Genomic DNA, 21,116 nt, shown 5'->3' on the forward strand with positions numbered 1-21,116 from the left:
TAGACCCCTCAAGGATATTTATGATATGGAAAGGAAGACACAGCATTCCACAGTGGATATTACTATGTAAAAAGAATAAAACAAAGTAGAGTCACTATTTTGTTTAAGAGATATAAAACCAAGTTATAAGGTTATTTTGGAAGTTACTCTTACACAGGTCTCAGCCAGATATCAACAACTACCAAAGTACGCAAAGCCTCATGCAATAATGCTCCTCAAAATCCTAAAGACACCTGGACACCATACAATAACCACAAAATAAATAACCCAGTAAGTTAATAACCTTAAGGATAATTGGAATACCTTTGTGATGATTAGGTTTATATGGCCAGGAAATGGTACCCAGTTGTCTGGCCAACCAAGCACTGACCTAACCATTACTGTGAGGACATTTCATGGACCTAAAGTATCAGTAAGTTGACTGCATCTATGAAAGATCATATCTACAATTAACTAAGGAGAGTGTCTTCAGCAATAAAAGACATTTAATCCAATCAGTTGAAGGCTTTAAAGAAGTCAGAAGTGAACATCTCTTTCTTCATTTCGGATAGCCAGCCTCTCCTGGGGAATTCATGAAGACCTACGTCAGAGTTGTGAGGTTGCTGCCAGCCCTATAAAATTTGGACTTCTGCATGCCCACAGTTGCATGAAACAATTTATAAAATCTCATATGGACAGATAGCTCCTGTTGGTTCTGTTTCCCTAGAGAACCCCAATTAAAACAGCTTTGGTATCAGTAATGGTTCTTGAGAAACAGAATCTTAAAAATGGATTTTGCAATTCGCTTTCTAACTCTGGTTAGACTGAAAGGCACTAATGACTCTATTTTCAATAATCAAATGGCACTGACAGTTCATGGCATGAGTTGGCAATACACATATGGAAAATATCACCGTTTGATTCTGCTAATCTTATGCTTATATGAGGCAAGGCTCTGGGTGACAGTGTTTTTGACACCTTAACAGAGTATTGTGGAATTAAGAGGTGTAATGATGTCAGCTGGTTGTTCCAAGATACCCTGGATGTAGTTATAAAAGAAAGGGATGGTCTGAAGTCTTAAAATTTATAACTTAAATACTGTATGAAAGATGTAATAGATTCTATGTGTACCCTGCAAGAAAATCTTATTTCCTGTGGTTGCAGACTTGAGACCACTGAAAACCAGACACACAGTTCATTATGCATGTAGTAGATTTACAGCATAAACTAAATTATCAGCCTTGCAGGGTATCTGCTGGTAAAGTAACAGCACTGATTGGAAAAGAATGAAATCGTCTAAATTGAGATGGGGATGTATGGGTTGATAATGATGACAGTGGGGACACTGAAATCCTGGATTCTGCTGAGTCTTTGTTAGATAAACCTGTAATGATCTACCCTAAGGAGGCAGCTACAGAACCTCCAGTCTGCCCTGATAAGTCTGCCATCCAAACTCCACCTACAGAGATAAACCCATCTCTGCCAGCTAAACCTGTCACTACCTCCTCTGAGGGAACAGCCCTTACTCATCTGTCTGGAGAGGTTTATACTGTTTCACTAGATGAAAATGCAATGGAATACTCTGTAGTATTGAAAGACATTTCTAATTCTTTTCATGACCTACCCATTGCCCCTCTTTTATTCCAGAACTATAACTAGGCTAAAGTACCAACTGGCCCCAAAAGGGTAAGTATAAAGTGTGACCTATCAAGACGTACACTATCCTCCAAAAGAACTCCATTAATTTTCCAATCTATGTAGACAGAAATCAGAGGTTTATATGTGGGAATGGATATTGAGGATGTGGATAATGGTGGAAGTAACATAAAGCTGAATCAGTCTGAATTAATTCAGCACATATTCTGTACTCAGTGCTGCAGCTCGAGGGAATAGAAAAGGTGTTAATAGTTTGTTTGGGTGGTTGGCTGAAAGATGGATCAAAAGGTGGACAACATTACCTGAGGTCAAAATGCCAAAACTGCCCTGGTATAATGTAAATGAGGGGATCCAAAGGCTTAGAGTTTGGAATGTTAGAGTGGATTTGTCATAGAAAGTCTACCCATACATGCTAGGGACACTTTTCACCAGGACTTTGAGAAGTAGATTTGTGAGAGTAACTCCATTGTCCCTGAAGAGCTCTTTAGTTTCCCTTCTCTGTAGGTCAGATATTTCTGTGAAAACTGCTGTCACTGAGCTGGAATCTTTAAACACAATGGGGATGATCAGATCTGGAGTTGGCAGAAGCCACAGGGCAGCACTTACTCACCAAAGACAAGGCAGGTATGTGACAGGAGACTCAAAAGCAGCAGTCAAAATTCTCTGACCATAGGGACCTACAGTGTTGGTTAGTAGATTATGGGGTACCTAGCAGTAAAATAGATGGGAGGTCTACTAAATCCTTGTTTGATCTGAACAAGCAGAAGAATTCTAATTCAAATGAACAAAAGTCAAACTTGAATTACAAAAACAGAGAGTTATAGCCCCTTAATCAATTCCCCAGCTTGAGAGATTTTACAGACCCAAAGCCCAGGCCATTGAATGAGGGGAGGGCCAGATACCCTTGGGGAAGGACCCTGTTATCCTACTGAAAATTTACACTGTTCTCCCAGGCTTCCCCAAGGAAACCTATGGTTTTTTACCAGGGTAACTGTGCAATAGAGAAAAGGAAATGATCAGATATTTTGGTGATCATTAGACACTGGCTCAGAATTGACATTAATTCCAAGAGACCCAAAATTTCATTCTGGTCCACCAGTCAGAGTAGGAGCTTATGGAGATCAGATGAAAGATGGAATTTTAGCTCAGGTCCATCTCATAGTCAGTCTCTGAACCCATTCTGTGGTTATTTCCCCAGTTCTGTAATACATAATTAGAATAAACAGACTCAGAAACTGGCAGAATCCTGACACTGGTTATCTCATTTGTGGAGTGAGGGACATTATGGTAGGGTTCTGGTTCGCTAGCTGCTGGAAGGTGATATCCAGAAACAGAATGACTTTTAAAAAATGAAAGTTATTAAGTTGCAAGTTTACAGTTCTAAGGCTGTAAAAATGTCCAAATTAAAGTGAGGCTATAGAAATATACAATCTAAGGCATGCAGGGAAAGATACCTTAGTTCAAGAAGGCCGATGACATTCAGGGTTTCTCTCTCAACTGGAAAGGCACATGGTGAACATGGCAAAATTTGCTAGCTTTCTCTCTAGGCCTTTTGTTTCATGAAGCTTCCCCAGGGGCATTTTTCTTCTTCATCTCCAAAGGTCTCTGGCTGTGTGAGCTCTGTAGCTTTTTCTAAAATGGTTCCCTCTTAAAGGGCTCCAGTAAGCAACCCCAACTTGAATAGGTAGAGACACATCTCCATAGAAACCATCTAATCAAAAGTTACCACCCACAATTGGGTGGGTCACATCTCCATGGAAACAATACGAAAGATTCCACCCAGCAGTACTGAATGAGGATTAAAGGACATGGCTTTTCTGTTGTACATAACAGATTCAAACCAGCACAGGTAGCAAAGGCTAAGTGGAAGCCACTAGAACCATCCCTATCTAGCAAAATAATAAATCAGAAGCAATACTAGATTCCTGGAGGAATGTCAGAGATTAGTGCCAACATCAAGGACTTGAGGGATGCAGGGGTGGTGATACCCACCACATCCCCATTAAACTCTCCTATTTGGCCTCTGCAAAAAACAGACAGGGATGCACGGATGGTTCAGTGGTAGAATGCTCGCCTTTCATGCGGGAGAACCAGGTTTGATTCCCACTCTATGTACCCAAAAAACAACAATGATGACAAAACAAAAACAAAAAACAGATGGGTTTAGGAGGATGACAGTGGATTATCATATACTTAACCAGGTGGTGACTCCAATTGCAGCTGCTGTTCCAGTTTTGGTGTCATTGTTTGAGCAAACCAACACATCCCCTGGTACTTGGTATGCAGCCATTGGTTTGGCTTTGTTTTTTTTTTTTTTTCAATAACTATTAGTAAGGACCACCAGAAAGTTTTCTTTCAGCTGGCAATACCAAAAGTATATGTTCACTGTCATACATCAGGGGTATATCAACTATTCAGCCTTATGTCAGTTTTTTTCTGCAGTGATCTTGTTGATTTGTCCCTCCCAGAAGGCATCACAATGGTCCATTATACTGATGATATCATGTGGACTGGGCCTAATGAGCACAAAGTAGCAACTACTCTGGACTTATTGGTAAGTGCATGTCAGAGGATGACATCAATCCAGCAAAAACACAGGGCTCTTTCACATCAGTGAAATTTCTAGGTGTCCAGTGGTGTGAAGCATGTTGAGATATTCCTTCTAAGGTCAAAGATAAACTGTTGCATCTGGCCCCACCTATGACCAAAAAAGAGGTATAATACCAATTGGTCTCTTGGCTTTTGGAGGCAACATATTCCTCATTTGGGCTGCAACTCTGGCTCATTTATGAGTGACCAGGAGCGCTGCTGGCTTTTAGTGGGGACTGGAAAAAGAGGCTCGGTGACAGTTCAGACTGTTGTGCAAGTTGCTTTGCCACTTGGGCCATATGATCCAGCAGATCCAATGGTGCTGGAAGTGTCAGTGACAAATAAAGATGCAGTGTAGAGCCTTTGGCAGGCCCCTATAGGACAATCAGAACACAGGCCCTCAAGATTTGGGAGTAAATCCTTACCACCCACTGCAGATAACTACTCTCCTTTTGAGAAACAGCTTTTGGTCTGCTCCTGGGCCTTAGTAGACTGAACCCTTAACCGTGGGCCATCAAGTTACCATGAGACCTGAGTTACCTATCATGAACTGGGTATTGTCTGACCCATGAAGCCATAAAGTTGCGTGTGCACACCAGTACTCCATCCTGAAGTAGAATGGTATATATGAGATAGGGCTTGAGTGGGTCCTGAAGTCACAAGAAGTTAAATGAGGAAGTGGCCCAAATCTCAATGGCCTTACTCCTGCTGCATTGCTTTCTCCTTCCCAGCCCAGAGCTATGACCTCTTGAGGAGTTCCTTATAATCAATTGACCGAGGAAGAGAAAACTCAGGCCTCCTTTACGGATGGTTCCTCATGAATGCAAGTAGCACCAGAAAGTAGACAGCTGTAGTACTGCAGCCCTTTTCTGGAATGTCTGTGAAGAACAGTGATGAGGGCAAATCCTCCCAGCGGGCAGAACTTTGAGCAGGGTAACTTGTTCATTTTGCTGGGAAGAACTGCCCAGAGGATATTTACATATTGACTCATGGGCCGTTGCCAATGTTTTGGCTGGATGGTCAGTGACTTGGAAGGAACATAATTAGAAAATTGGTGACTAAGAGTTCTAAGGAAGAGGTATGTGGATAGGTCTTTCTGAGAACATGAAGATACTTGTGTCCCATGTGAATGCTCAACAGAGGGTAACTTCAGCAGAAGAAGGTTTTAATAATTTAGTGGACCAGATGACCTGTTCTGCAGATACCAGTTAGTCATTTTCTCCTGGAAACTCCTGTCATTGTACAATGGGTTTATGAACAAAATAGTCATGGTGATAGACATGGGGGTTATGCTTGGGCTCAGCAACATGGACTTCCACCTAGCAAGACATCATCTGGCTACAGACAATACTGAGGGTCCAATCTGCCAGGAGCAGACACCCACACTCAGTCCCTGAAATGGCACCATTCCCCATGATGGTAAGCCTGCTACCTGGTGGCAACTTGATTACATTGAACCTCTTCCATCACAGAAGGGGCAGTGATTTGTTCTAATTGGAATAGACACAGACTTCGGATATGAGTTTCCCTTCCCTGCACACAATGTTTCTGCCAACACTAACATCCACGGTATTCATTACAGAAAGCCTTATCCACCATCATGGTATTCCACACAGCATTGCTTCTGATCAAGCAACCCACTTCATGGCAAATGAAGTGTGGGAATAGGCACATACTCATAGAATTCTCTGGTCTTGCTATGTTCTCTATCATCCTGAAGCAGCTGGGTGGATAGAATGGTGAAATGGCTTTTTGAAGACTTGGTTATGGCACCAATTATGTGGGAGTATCTTGCAGGATTGGGGCAATGTTCTCTAGGCAGCTATGTATGCTCAGAATCAGCATCTACTTTAGGGTGTTTTCTCCCATAGCCAGGAATCAGGGGTCCCAGAATCAAGGGGTGTCAGTGGAAGTGGCATCACTCACTATTACCCCTAGGGATCTATGAGAAATATTTTTGCTTTGTACAAAAAAAAAAAAAAAAGGTCTACAGGTCTTAGTTCCAAAAGAAGGCACGCTCCTACTAGGAGACACAACGACTTCATTGAACTGGAAGTTAAGACTGCCACCTGGCCACTTTGGGCTCCTCATGCCTCTGAATAAAGAGGCAAGGAAGGAAATTACTGTACTGGCTGGGGTTATTGATCCTATAAATGCAAAAGTGGATTGTAACTATATAATGGATGTAAAGAAGAGTTTTCCTTGAATAGAGGAGATCCCTTAGGGCATCTCATAGTATACTCATGCCCTGTGATTAAATCAATCAAAAACTGCAACAACCCAATCCATGCAGGACTACCAATGACCTGGGCACTTCAGGAATGATGGTTTGGGTCACTACCAGCTGAGGTGCTTGCTGAGTGTAAAGGGTAAATGGAATGGTTAGTGATAAATATGAACTATGATCATGTGACTAGTTACAGAAATGAAGACTGTAATGGTATATTTCTTCCTTGTTCTTTTATGAGTATGTTTGCATTTTTACATAAAGCAAATATTTTTGTTTTCTTTCCTATCTTATCCTCTTATCATTTGGCATAAATTGTATTGTGCATACTGTGGTGTATAAGTTATATCATATTAAGTTTAAGAGTGAATATTACACAAGGACTTGTACCATATTCTGGAGAGATTTAGTTTGTTTCCAGTTGTGTTCAGGACAGTTAAGTGTTGTTATGCAACAAAATGTCTGTTATTGCTTTTCATATAGAGATTAAGTATGGTTTAAGGTAATGTGTATAGCCGCCAAGTTGGCAAGGGATGGACTGTGATGGTTAGGTTTATGTGTCAACTTGGCCAGATAATGGTACCCAGCTGTTTGGTCAAGCAAGTAGTAGCCTAACCATTGCTGTGTAGACATTTTGTGGACTTAAGTGATCAGAAAGTTGATTGCATCTATGAAAGACTGCCTCTACAATTAACTACGGAGAGTGTCTTCAGCAATGAGAGATATTTAATCCAATCAGTTGAAGGCTTTAAGGGAAAAGTCAGAAGAGAGAATCTTTCTCTCAACTTTAGTCAGCCAGCCTCTCCTGGGGAATTCATCAAATAACTTCATTGGCATTGCCGGTTTATGACCTATCCTACGGAATTTGAACTCATACATTTCCACAGTTGCATGAGACAATTTTATAAAATCTTATATTTGCAGGTATCTCCTATTGGTTCTATTTCCCTAGAGAACCCTGACTAATACAACCCTAAATATCCACCAACCACAAACAAATTATCTATTCTTTTTCTTTTTCCTTAAAAATGCTTGCATGCCTTGGGATTGACAATGCCTTCCTGACCAAAAGGGGGGAAAAGAAATGTATCAAAATATGGTATCAATGGCTTAAAGAGTTCAAATTGAGTCAAAAGCTATTATGGAGGCTACTATTATACAAGTTTCATCTAGATATTGCTAATTGCCACAGTTTTCCAAACTCCAACAAACAGCCTGTTAACCGTAAACACCCAGGACTCTGTCTGAGATCCTATAAAAGTTGCATGCACTAAGTTTACTTTTCAGAAACTTAAAACCTCCATATAGTTCCTAGACCAGATAAGTTCTGAAACCCAGAGGGGCCAGACTCTCCACAAATCAGCTAGTTCCATTCCCCCATCCTATATTGTTTGTACCTCTTTTCAACATGAAATAACTTTTTCTAACTTGAATGGGCATAGCCCAGATATCCCTAAAGATTGGGAGAATGGTCAAAGGAGGGGGAGGAGTTATAACAGAGAAGATAGGATTGAACAAATGAGTATGATTGCTAAATCATTATTTTGATAGTTAAAATAATCAAAATGTTAGTCTCTAGTATTAGAACAGCTAGAAGGGAAAACCTTAAACCATGGAACTGTAACCCATACCAAACTTTGAAATCTGTTCTAAACTGTGTTAAAATGTACTTTGAAATTTATTACTTTTTTGTATATATGTTATTTTTCACAATGAAGAAAGAAAAAAAAATGCTTGCCTGGAAATGCCAAGATATGACATGATTCGGGTTGCTATCTCAATTTGTGCTCCTTGAATTGCAATTTTAGGACTCCAAACAAATATCTTCTGCTGTGCAGCTTATGTTATTAGTTCTTGTTTGACAGCTGGCAAATAACTGATAAGGCTCAATTGTTCCTTATAATTATCGGGATGATGCAATAGGCATATCATTTATTTGACCATTCAGACAGAGCAGATGTTGAGGAGGTCCCCTTTAACACCAAGTTGTGGAAAATTCTCTTACAGGGAGTCCCCTGCCCCTGAATTACTGTGCACTCTTGCTTAACTGTATTAGCATGGCTTGTACAATATGCAAGGCTCTGGATAGGGTAGAGCTATCAGCAGGACATGAGAAGGACTCACATCAGAGTTAGAGTCATAGATCCTGGGTTATTAGGCCCAGAGGACCACCTTCTCTTCCCACATATCAAATGTCCACTCCCCTGTTCCTCAAAGTTGTGACTTTTGGTGCAATTCCTATTCAACAGCTATCCCTAGTGATGATAACTTTTGGTTTTACTTTCCCTACTATAGGTACTAATGCTCTAAACACACTGAGTGGGATAAAATCAAATCCTGGGTTCCCTTCATGGGACATGGCAAATGGGACACCCATGGACCTGCCCCTGCAAATCAAGGTGATACATGCTGTACTATTACCTTGAACAAATACTGTGGGATTTTGGCCTGATCTAAGTTTTCCTAAAAGAGGGAAACCTTATGTCTACCATCTCCCTTACAATGGCCCTGTCTGGCCAGTTTTCAAAATCTCCACCAGTAAAGGACAATTAAACATTGTTCATATCAATCTTGTTGCATAAATCCCTCCCATCCAAACTTCTAATCCTAACATCATCTAATTAATAGAAAATATACGAAAGTGCACAATTTCTTTGCTATGATTGATTTGACCAACATCTTTTATTCAGTGCCAATACCTAAAGAATCCTAACCACTGCTGCCAAGACCTTACTTAAACAAATGGTATTTAAAAAACTGATTAATACTGGCACTGTATAGCTGACATCTGATTAGGGGGGCAGTGCTAAAAAGGGCCTGCAAGAGGACCTAACCACACACTCATTTACAGGAACAAGGCTGGGCAATAGTAGCCTATAAAATACAAAGGCCATCAATCTCTGTCAGATTCCTGGGCATCATCTGATCCTTTAAGTGCAAGCAGATTGCCACCAACATCAAATAAAAGCCCAACTCAGACATTAAGCCATGTACAACACCTATTAGAATTATTCATTCTAGAGCTAACACATCCCATTCTCGCACTCTCATTAGAGCCTATATATAAAATCATATGCAAAATGCTGCTTTACATTGGAGAGAACCCCGACAATACACCTTAAAATTTGTAGAGCAAGCCATTTCCCAAGCTATGTCCCTTGTTCCACCGTGAATGAATTTTAGATTAGATGCTTTTGCTATTTCCAATTATACTTTTGGAGTCTTTGGAATATGCATGGCAAACAATGGCTCCCTATGGGTGTTTAGATTAAGAGGCTTCCCTTGTTAGCTGGCTCACATTAGAAAGGGAAGATCCTGGCTCTTTACTGGTCCCTAGAGACAGAGGTACTTATAGGACCCCAACTGGTCAGCATGTGCATACAGATTCCCATAATGCCATGGATGAGAGATAATTCCCAGCAGAAGCTCCAAATGGCCACAGAAGCCTCATTGGTAGAATGCAAATTGTACCAACAAGAGAGGGCTAAATCTAACAAACTGGGCCTCTCCAAATTACAGAAGATGTGGCTTCCCCCATGCCCAGCTGCTTGCCCATGGAACTTGAGATTCTGGGGATGGCACCTCATTGCTTCCTCTTCTAGCCAAGTGGGAAGTGCGTTGGGACCAACTGTCTGCAGAAAGCATGGTGTCAGTACATCTCACTAATGGCATGCTACCGTACACAACACAGCTTGCTTGAAGACTATGGTATATCACATAGCCATTTTAGGTAAATGGGGTGTTTGAGGACATTTGGTGTCTGTACAGCTGTCAGAGCTGGAATTAGTCTAGTTATTCCTCCAGGAGGCTCTGGGTTGCCAGTTTCCTAATGGCTGAATTTCTAATCATTCTTGAGCAGTGGCCAAAGGGCCAGTGTGGGCAGTCCAATGGAAATGGGCTACTTTTCTCATACAATGAAGGCCTTTCTGGGGTTCCACATTTGCAAACAGATCCTTACCTATACCTGTTTTATGTCAAACATGTTTCTGCACACAGAAGCTTCACACAACAGGGTTACTCCTCTGTGACACTGAAAATTCATTCTTGCATAGTATATCTGGTATGTCCCTCAGGGACCACCCACTTGGACTCCCTAAACTATCCCTATCAACTGCCAATCTGTGCCCATGGCACCTCAGGGCTCAGAGGTCCCTCTGCTTGGTGGAGTGGATACATCATAAGGGACTGCCTCCAGACGGATCATTGGTCAGCATAATTGTTGAAGACTGTGAGTTTTGCTTGATTATGTTAAGACCACTTCCCATCATTGTCAGAGTCACCTTATATGCCTTAATAGTGATTGACTCTTATGCTGGCCTCATGGATGGCCTTCCTCAAGAGTTTACAACTAGGAAAATCACACTTCAGTCACTTACCAAATCTATCCTAATCTCTTCTGGGCTTCCTCATGTTACAGACTCAGATTAGAGAACCTATTTCACATCACTTAAGTCTCAACAATGAGCACTCAAAGGAGGAATCATTAAAAAATTTCACTTGCCTTACAGCAGCAGCCTAGGTGTCAGGACTTATCAAGGAAGACAATGGCCTCCTCAATGGGCCATTACTTAAATTACTTAATAGCAAATGAATGCCAAAATGGGTTGACTCTTTTGCCTCAAAAGTTAAAATTCCTCAATTGCAGAGTTTCACACATTCAACACAAATTATCTACCAAAAACCTAAAAGGCTTTCTAAAATGCCCCTATTTAGTCCTTAAGGGAAACCTAGCCCACTTTTCTGGGTCAAGCTGGAAACTTCCTCAACCAAGTCATACATACTTCTCCTTTGGTTTAGTACTTCTTATTGCCTCACTACAATATGGAAAGTGGCAACCCAATCTGGAGAATAATCAAAAGGGATCTCTTGACAATTGACAGGCCAACAGGCTCACCAGAGGTACTCAGATTTAGACATAACTGCCTGGCAATGGACCAGTATATACGGGGCATAAAGGAGACATACTAAGCCCTTGTTCCCCCAATTCTTTACAGAAAGTAGTAATTTTAGGTATAGGCCCAGCAGTGGTACTGTGTGGGTCATAGTATGATGTGTTAAAAACAAACAACTTTGTCTGGTAGATATTAGCCACAGCACTATAGGAAAACAAAGGAGTTTATCCTGCATGCCCCAGAAAGCCAGGGAGGTACAAATGCTCACTTTGGTAATGACATATATTCTTTGGCCTGGCATGGATTATCAATCCATTTCCAGGTTATTGGCCAACCATAATGGGAAAACGACAATAATCAGACATAGGGACTCAAAACTGGGCCAACCAGACATGCTGGCATGCTATAATATACTCAGACCAGCCTGCCAATAGGTGTGGATAAATCACTACCCATAAAGGGCATTTATTAAAAAAAAAAAAAAATGATACACTGGTATCATTGCCTAAACAAAAAGGCCCACAGACATACAACTATCTGAACACTGTCTAGTAAAGTGGTCATAGACTGGCTAAACATCAACCCCCAACTCAAGCTTCCACTTTGGCAAACCCTGTGCTTTGGAGTACTACCTCTGATGTTGTCGGAAACAACCCAGGATTTTTCTTTCTTAATATATCAACCTACCATCAATACAGCTTATAAATGTACTGAGAAAATATAACTTTTCTAAATAAAATGATCCCACATTATTCACCAAATGCATCCCAGAGTTTTAATGAATATACCCCTGATCAACCCAATATCCTAACAAATATTTGTGAGTCCAGAAACTGCAGGGTTGATTTTAGACTAATACTGGCCCTTGTGGCCCAGTAGTATGGCACTAGCCAAGATCCTCTAGCTCTCCCCTTTCCCATGGGATAGACATCTGGGAAGACTACCTCCAGAAGATTGGCTACCACAGATGACAACAAGCCAGCTCAAGTGCTCATTGATGGAGATAATTTCACCTCAGATAGCATCATTCCAGCCGAAGAATTCATTGCTGAGGATGGCGACATCTCTCACTGCAGGATCATCAACTTCAGAGACTTATACCCCCCAGGATTTGCTTTTAATAGGTCCTCCTCAGTTATGCCTACTACCATGATTCCTACCCCTGACCCAGGTATCCAACGGCAGCTTCTGAGATGCCTTTGCCAATATGACCACGCACCCCTGCCATCTGCCTTCCAGGAACTACCAGCTTCTAAAACCATACTGCCAATTATAAGTGATAAGTCCCATGATTGCAACAGTGCCTTGACATGCATGCATATATTATGGGAGGTCAAATGATCCTTACAAAACCACACAACACAAGGGATTAGCATCAGAAGATGGCTCCCATACACTCCACTAGGGGGTCTGCCCATCCTATATATTCTCCTACAAATCCACAGTGACTCCTGTTGGCAATCACATCCAGCCAACACATAGATATCCTGCACCTTTAATATATCCACAGTACAAATTGCCAATATAATTTCATCCTGATGATGAGGAATCATATTGTGGATTGAAGTGAATTAAAATAATCACACCCTCATAATGGCTCAGTATTTCTAAGGTCTATAATAACAAAAGGGGCTTTGCATTGCCCTGCTGCCTCAGAATCTTAGAACCTATCTCTAGGTCCCTCAGTGATCATGCCTGACACCTGCTTATACAAAACAAACAGCTTCTTCCTCTCCACCCCACATCCTACATAGGTTTGGACACCTACAAAAATCAAATGCAACCTTCCCAAGCCCAATTCTTGCTTGACCAACTGCTACAGCCCCATCTCTATAACACTATAAAGGTCCACTTTGAACCACTTCCTTCCTAACTGTTTGCTTGAGCCTATGCATGTTTCCCCATCTGGCTCTGTGAGGTCTTGCATTAATCTCTGGTGTTACCCAGCCTTGCACATTACACTCACTATCTGTTCTAGTTTGCTGGCTGCCAGAATGTGATATACCAGAAACAGAACAGCTTTTAAAAGGGAGAATTTATAAACTTGTAAATTTACATTTCTGAGGCCATGAAAATGTCCCAGTTAAAGCAAATCTATAAAATGTCCAAATTAAGCCACCAACAAGAGGTTACCTTCACTTAAGAAAGGCCGATGGAGTTCAGATTTTCTCGCTCAACTGGGAAGGTACATGGCAAACATGGTGACATCTGCTAGCTTTCTCTGCAGGCTTCTTGTGTCATGAAGCTCCCCTCTGGGAATTTTCCATCTTCCTCTCCAAAAGTCTCTTGCTGCATGGGCTCTCATGATTCTTGTGGCTCCTAAACATTCTCTAAAATATTTCCTTTTTTAAAAGGATTTATGTAAATTAATCAAAGCCCCCCTGGAATGGGTGGAGTCACATCTCCCTCTAATCAAAGGTTAATGCCCACAGCTGGGTGTGTCACATCTCTGTGGAAATAATCTAATCAAGTATCCAGCCTACAGTGTTGAGTGGTGATGAAAAGAAACGGCTGCCTCCAGAAGATTAATTAAGATTAAAACATGTTTTCTAGGGTACATAATCCTTTCAAACGGGCACACTATCTAAAGAACCTTCTAATACAATGATCAAATAAACTTTGAGACAACAATGCAAGAGAATACTGTTCAGGAACAAAAAGTATTACCTAACTGTGCAACAGTATGGATGGTTCCTAAATGCATATTGCAGAATGAATGATGCCAGGCTGAAAAGACCACATGCTATATGATTACATTTACATGACATTTTGGAAAAAATAAAATTATAGAAGTGGAAAACAAATCAGTGGTTTCCAGAGGATTGGGGATGGGGAATGTTGAGTAGGTAAAGCACAGGGAATTTTCTAGGGTAGAGAAAATGATACTATACTGGTAGACAGAGGACACTATTCATTTAACAAAACCTGTAGACCTTATGGCATAAGGAGTAATCCCCTTAATGCATGAAAATTTAAAAAATTATTCAACCTATGAATCTCATAATGTAATGCAGAGTCTGACAAAAGAAAACAACTTTATTACAAGTGTGACATAACCTCTTGAAGGGTGTATATGTGTGCTGTTGACTCAAACAACACTGGAAATGATACTGTAAGACTAAAAACAAAAAGAACTACAAATAAGCACTGGACAGTAGTTGGTAAAGTTTTCCATGGGGATACAGGCTAACAATTTTGAAAATAACATTCATGTACATCAGGTTTTGAAAAACAAAAGTAAATACATATTAAATGGAAGAATCCAGGAGTCTCACTGTTAGAATGGAAGGTTACATACAAGCAAAAGAGGAAAGGTAAAATGAACCATGTGGTACTGGATTAGATGTAAACATGTTAGTTTTTGCTCATGACTAGTTTCATATTGATACTGATGGATAATATATTAATAGTTATTGTTATATGTATGTTTTAGTTTGCTAGCTGCCTGAATGCAATATACCAGAAACAGAATGGCTTTTAAAAAGGGGAATTTAATAAGTTGTTAGTTTACAGTTCTAAGGCCGAGAAAATGTCCCAATTAAAACAAGTCTATAGAAATGTCCAATCAAAGGCATCCAGAGAAAGATACCTTGGTTCAAGAAATGATGAAATTCAAGGTTTCTCTCTCAAGTGAGAAGGCACATGGCGAACATAGTCAGAGCTTCTCTCTCAGCTGAGAGGGCACATGGTGAACAAGGCATCATCTGCTAGCCTTCTCTCCTGCCTTCCAGTTTCATGAAGCTCCATGGGAGGTGTTTTCCTTCTTCATCTCCAAAGGTCACTGGCTGATGACTCTCTGCTTCATGGTGCTGCAGCATTCTCTGCTCTCTCCAAATCTCTTTCATTCTCCAAAATGTTTCTTCTTTTATAGGACTCCAGAAACTTATCAAGACCCACCCAAATGGGTAGAGACATGTCATCATCTAATCTAGTTTAACAACCACTCTTGATTAAATCACATCTCCAAGAACATGATCTGATTACAGTTTCAATCATACAGTATTGAATAGGGATTATTCTGCCTTTATGAAATGGGATTTTGATTAAAACATGGCTTTTCTAGGGGACATACATCCTTTCAAACCAGCATAATGTAGCATACAATGATTATGATACACCCATATTTTTCCTAAGCTCTGCAGAGAAGACCTAGAAGCATGCAACCCCAGTAGCCAGGAACACACTTAGTACCAGATCTTGGTTTTTAGTATCATTCTCCTATAAAAGATATATTGATTCTAGGTTTGGGACAGGAAAAACACAAGATTGAGCCTGAAGTGTTTCATAGTGCCAGACTGTAATGAAGTATTAATACCAAAAAAATGGACATATGTCAAAGGGACAAAGAAACAACTGAAAGAGCCCCCATGGGCAAAGATAGAACTTGACCCACATCCATCTTTTGGAGGCAGCTGTCTCTTTTAATCCCTATTCAGCACTGTAGTTTGGAAACCTGATTAGATCTTCATGGGGATTTGACATGCCCAATTGTGGGTATTAACCTTCGATTACAGGGTGATGTGACTCCATCCATTCAAGGTGGGTCTTGATTAGTTTACTGGACTCATTTAAAAGAAGAAATCTTTTGGGAAAAGCTTCAGAGCCACGAGAACCATGAGAGCTCACTTAGTCAGAAACCTTTGGAGACGAAGAAGGAATATGCTCCCAGGGGAGGTTCATGAAACAAGAAGCCTGGGGAGAAAGCTAGCAGATATCACTATGTTCACCATGTGTCTTTCCAGTTCAGAGAGAAACCCTAAATTTCATCAGCCTTTCTTGAGCTAAGAAAACCTCTTGTTGATGCCTTAAGTAGGACATTTTTATAGACTTGCTTTAATTGGGACATTTTCACAGACTTAGAACAGTAAACTTGCAATTTAATAAATTTCCCCTTTAAAAAGCCATTTTGTTTTAGGTATATTGCACTCTGGCAGCTTGAAAACAAGATCAGTAATTTTGGATTATAACTGAAAGAATAAATAAGAATCCATGAGCCCATACCAATATAAATAAATGACTGAATAAAATAAGTAGATGGAGAGAATAGATAATGCAGAACAATTCAAAATTATTTATGTAGATGTTCCTTCCTCAAAAAGGTAGAGCATGGCCCTCAGCCCCTAGGATGGCTCTGCATAGTGACATCCTGCCAAAATGTATATTATAGAAAGGGGGGAAAAGAGTAACTTTACAGTGGAGAAATGTTACAAACACTTCTTCAATCAGATGATCAAGGCTAAAACCAAGAGTAATAAATCATATCGGATAGTATGTGCCCTTAACGTGATGCAATGAGTCTATACTTTATTTGTGTGGTCTCCCTTCCAATAACCCATTATTCCAGTCTAGGGATGAGGAAAACATCAAACAAACCCAAATTGAAGGACATTCTACATAATCATTTATCAGTATTCCTCAAAACAGTAAACTCATTGAAAACAAGGAAAATCTGAGAAACCATTCTAATCTTGTAGATCTAAGGTGACATGATGCCCAAATACTATTTGTCATCCTAGATGATATCCTGGAACATAAAAAGGATAGTAGGCCAGTCTAAGGAAATCAAAATGAGTATGGGCTTTAGTAAATACTAAATACTAATACTGGCTCATCAGTTTTGGTAGCTGTGCTATAATATAAGCTTCAGACTATAAGGGATCTTCCTATACTATACTTGCATTTTTCTGTAAATCTAAAACTATTCTAAAATATTTAATTTTAAAAATCTCATTTTGCCTTGTAGTCACAATAATTTAAAAATTAGAAATCTACTAATTCCTTTTTTAACCTAAACAGGGATTGAATCTCAGTACCTTATATGACTCACACACTCTCCAAGTTACCATAGTTCCTATCACCTCCTATTCCCTTAAATACGGTCTCCTTCACACATTTATGTTACCTACCTAGCTTCTTTAGGATGTAAGTTTGCCTCCACTGCTAAGATATAGTAGCCTAGAAATAATTTTATGCTGATCATAAAGGTAAGATTGAGGTGTTGAAGCAAAGACTGAATTCTCCACCATATTTACCCAATCAGTTCCACTCTAAACCTATGATATAAGGGAACCCAGAAGATTTGAGAGAGAAAAATTGAATTAGTCTTATTTGGATGGACAAGAGTAAGAAAATCACTTAGCAGATCTTAGGATCTGCTTAGGACGATTAGGAGCGTCATGAAAAGAAGCCATGAGAGAAAGCTAGCACTTCACCATGTGCCCTTCCAGACACGAGAGAATCCCTGAACATCATCAACCTTCTTGAACCTATGTACCTTTCCCTGGATACCTTAGATTGAATGTTTTATAGATTTGTTTTAATTGGGACATTTTCTCGGCCTTAGAACTGTAAACTTGTAACTTATTAAATTCCCCTGTTTAAAAACACAGTGTTTTAGACAATGGAAATCATGAAACTGGAATACAAAGGAAAGAGCAGACCTATAAAATTAAAAGAGGTCTTTGCTTATATTTAAACAAAAGAACACTTATTATTAGAAACATGTTCCTTAATCTCGGAAAACATTTCCCATTCTGATAGAAATACAAGCAGGATTTTCAATTACTCACCCCAGCCTGCTTTTTAGAAACATTAGGCATTATATAAACACAACATTGTTTGCATTCATTCTTTCTTAAATGCTTTTCCAAAGTGGAATTAATGAGTCCTCTTTGGCAAGGCATTTCTGTCAGTGGTTTTGGTGTCTGTTAACATTTTTAAGGAGTGTGAAAAGTTTTTCCTGTCTGAAACATAGTGGGTGTATTCTCAGGCAAATTCTGCAGTCTGCAAATCTGGAAGGAGAGAGCTAGTAACAATGCCTTGGCTTTGTCAAAATTCCTCTGAAGGCAGGGTTTTCAAAGACAATTGTGATAATGCAGAAGGACTGGGTCCTTCCCTCTACTGGGTCTGTGGGTGGGACACCAGGGTTTCCCTTTAATTTATGGGAAGCTGCATCAACTCAGCACATGAAAAATGAAAAGGCTCAATATTTTAAAATGTAAATTCAATTATTTTAAAACTAGGTTAATTTCCAGCCAATTTTGTCCTATTGAATAACAATGAGCCCAGCTCTCTGGCCATTATATTATTTAAATTCTTTTTTAAAAATTCTTCAGTAACCACTAGTGTGTTTTACAAAGGCATTAGGTATTTCCATGTATGCTTCCTTAAAAACATCTAAGAGAGTAAATTGGGCAGAAGTAGAGATAATACAACAACAGTGGTTGGAAACGTGTGTTTTAGAGTAAGAGAATCATGAGGAAGGGAATCAAGTCTCACTTATTTGGGCTTGAATGAGACCCTGATGCTCTCTTGCTATAGATTTGCCTTCTATGAGACAGGGACTATCCCACTCATGGAGTGCCCTTTAGAATAAAGTGAGAAAATGTACACAGGGTACCATATTTGGGGAAATGGGATTAACTAAAAATAGTATCTGTTAGTGGAAGGCAGGCAGAGACTGCAGAGTTTTCAGAAATAGGATTTTCTAATTTGATATAATTCAAGCAAAAAGGTCTCATTTCCTAGATTTAGTGAGTGTTTTCTCAAGGTCGTGTTAAGAAAGAGCTGCATAACAAGATGCAAGTTCTTTTCTTCCTTATTTTTTCCACAAGGGGCTTTATTAACAAGAAGGTCTTTGGGAGCTGCAACTGAAGCCTCTAGAGCTTAACAGAGTTAAGAGCATAGAAACAAACGTCACATGAACTTATTTCAGGCAACAGAACCACTGAAGCACTGTGGAAACGGAGAGCCAGGCAGAATTGGTTCAGATTGTAACTGAGAAATTAGGATTTAAGGGCTGATTTTAATTACTGAATCATATTCCTTTTTGCTCTCTGGGATATTGGAGTAGACAGGAATACTTGAAAGCCCTAAACTATAATTCAGCTGACCTGATATGTGAAATGAGTGCGACAGCCCTGATCCTATACCTCTGTGACTGTAAAAGCTGTTTTGCCCTTTATCTGGTTGTTCTCTTATAGAGCACAGGCCTGAATGCGAATGAAGTCAGCCAGTAACTACTTCCTTCCTTCTGGTTTACTCCTTAAATACTGAAGGGATAGCTCTGTCTGCCCTCCTTTCAGCTTATGTTCTCCTGTTGAAATGATAATGTTAACACTGTCTCCATTTCTGCTTTGAAATTGATATTCAAAATGACTGCATCTCCCCTTGCTAAAATCCTTAAAAACCCGAAACCCCCTAAACTCTGGGAGACAGATTTTGGGCCTCTAGGCAGTCTGCTCTCCTACTACGTGCCTAGTATTTAACTCTTTGAAACCCCAGTGTCTCAGGAAGAATCCAGGGCCTTTGTCTGGTAACTAGATCATCTGTGAATTCCTGGTAGAAGAGATCCAGTGGATCTAGGCAAATCTTTGATGGTGGGTCTGAAGCCAGTCATTTAAAAAATTATTCCTACAAAGAAACTCAGAGCCAATATAGACTTAAAAGAAAGAAAAATGATTGGGATTGGTACAGCACTCTTTGGCTCTAAACGTCCCTGTGTCATTTGAAAATGTTTTCACTGACCTCAGCCAATAGGATGGACTGAACCAGTGGCCAGGAACTAAAAAACATTAATAAGCTCTCATGGAGGCAACAGACCATACATGCTAGTAAAGGCTTTGTATTTAAACTGTCTGGGTACTAATTTTCTCTCCACCATTTGCTGGCTGTGACATTAACTCAAGTTACTTAATCTCTCTAAGGCTCGCTTTCCTCATTTGTGGATGCTGGGAACAGTCTCAACAGACCCCCTCGCCAGAAGACAGACTTTTCCTGAATCTTTGATTAATTTAACAGAGCATTTCAGGTCAGCAGACTCATATTTTACAAATCTGAATTTACTTTAATTTCCCCAATCTCCTGCAGCTCTGCTCCTGATTTTAAAATAGTGCTGCCAGCACAGTTATTTGTAGGCTAAAATCCCAGGGGAAATAAACACATCTTTTGATATTGCTTAGCTCTTTGCACTGATAGTGATTTTTCCCTTCTCTTTAAATTTATTTGAAGACATGGGATCGCTCTCATATTCTCTCTCTCTCTCTTCATTTTGTAATACAAAGAAAAATATATCACTGATGACATACCACTTTTTGTGTGCTTTGTATTATTGTCTGGTCTTAATATTCTCCTTTATTGAAATAAGTAATAGAAATGTTTTCCCTATTTTTACTGGTTTTACTTTCTCTGAAGCAAGAAACACAAATATCATTGAATATAAAAATAAGACCGAGTCATTTAAAAGCATCTGGACTTCTCTTTCAAGTAAGTCAAATGATGTGTAATTTCATTTTTGGTACTGTCTAACAAAGCTAGTGTGACAATGAAAAGCACTGAGACCAACTAGAGGAAAGATAAATAGAATTAAATAAAACAAACTGAATTCTATGGTGAATATCTCATTTTCATTATGTCGCAAAAAATTGAAGATAAATAGCAATATAGGGTCCCAGTCAATCTCTGAGACAATTACTCATGTCAGAATGGTGAAAATAACTCCACTGCCATCTTGTGATAATTAGCATTTGTATGCTATCCCATGATATAGTTGTTACTTAATATTGTCATTAATACATTTTCTTCACTCCTCTCCCCTCGTATATGATGCTTTCTGTAGCTCTAATTCCTCACCTTATTTTTGAATCCATAAATATTACTAAGTATCCAGAAAATATTACTAAAATTTAGTGGTAATTAGTCCTTTTATATAACATATTATTTAATAATTTCAACCACCTTGAAAGTATATATAAAAGAAATACTGATCATCTTTT

General features: G+C 39.6%; 2 long non-coding RNA genes across 3 annotated transcripts in view; one reads left to right on the forward strand and one right to left on the reverse strand.

Annotated features, from left to right (window-relative positions):
* The window catches only part of LOC143643390 (uncharacterized), a 53,280-nt gene extending 49,961 nt beyond the window's left edge, over nucleotides 1-3,319 (reverse strand). Inside the window, exon 1 of the long non-coding RNA XR_013156251.1 lies at nucleotides 3,090-3,319. This is a non-coding gene — a long non-coding RNA (uncharacterized LOC143643390). The remainder of the gene's footprint in view (nucleotides 1-3,089) is intronic.
* Nucleotides 2,070-20,140, forward strand: LOC143643391 (uncharacterized). 2 transcript variants are annotated; one of them, XR_013156252.1, is made up of 3 exons: nucleotides 2,070-2,259; nucleotides 4,078-4,189; nucleotides 20,049-20,140. It is a non-coding gene; the product is annotated as an uncharacterized LOC143643391 (long non-coding RNA). The 2 variants fall into 2 exon arrangements; XR_013156253.1 differs by lacking the exon at nucleotides 2,070-2,259 and adding an exon at nucleotides 3,436-3,484.
* Nucleotides 20,141-21,116: the final 976 nt, after the last annotated feature.

The sequence above is a fragment of the Tamandua tetradactyla genome, chromosome 8 (genome assembly GCF_023851605.1).
Source record: "Tamandua tetradactyla isolate mTamTet1 chromosome 8, mTamTet1.pri, whole genome shotgun sequence".
Taxonomy (NCBI): domain Eukaryota; kingdom Metazoa; phylum Chordata; class Mammalia; order Pilosa; family Myrmecophagidae; genus Tamandua; species Tamandua tetradactyla.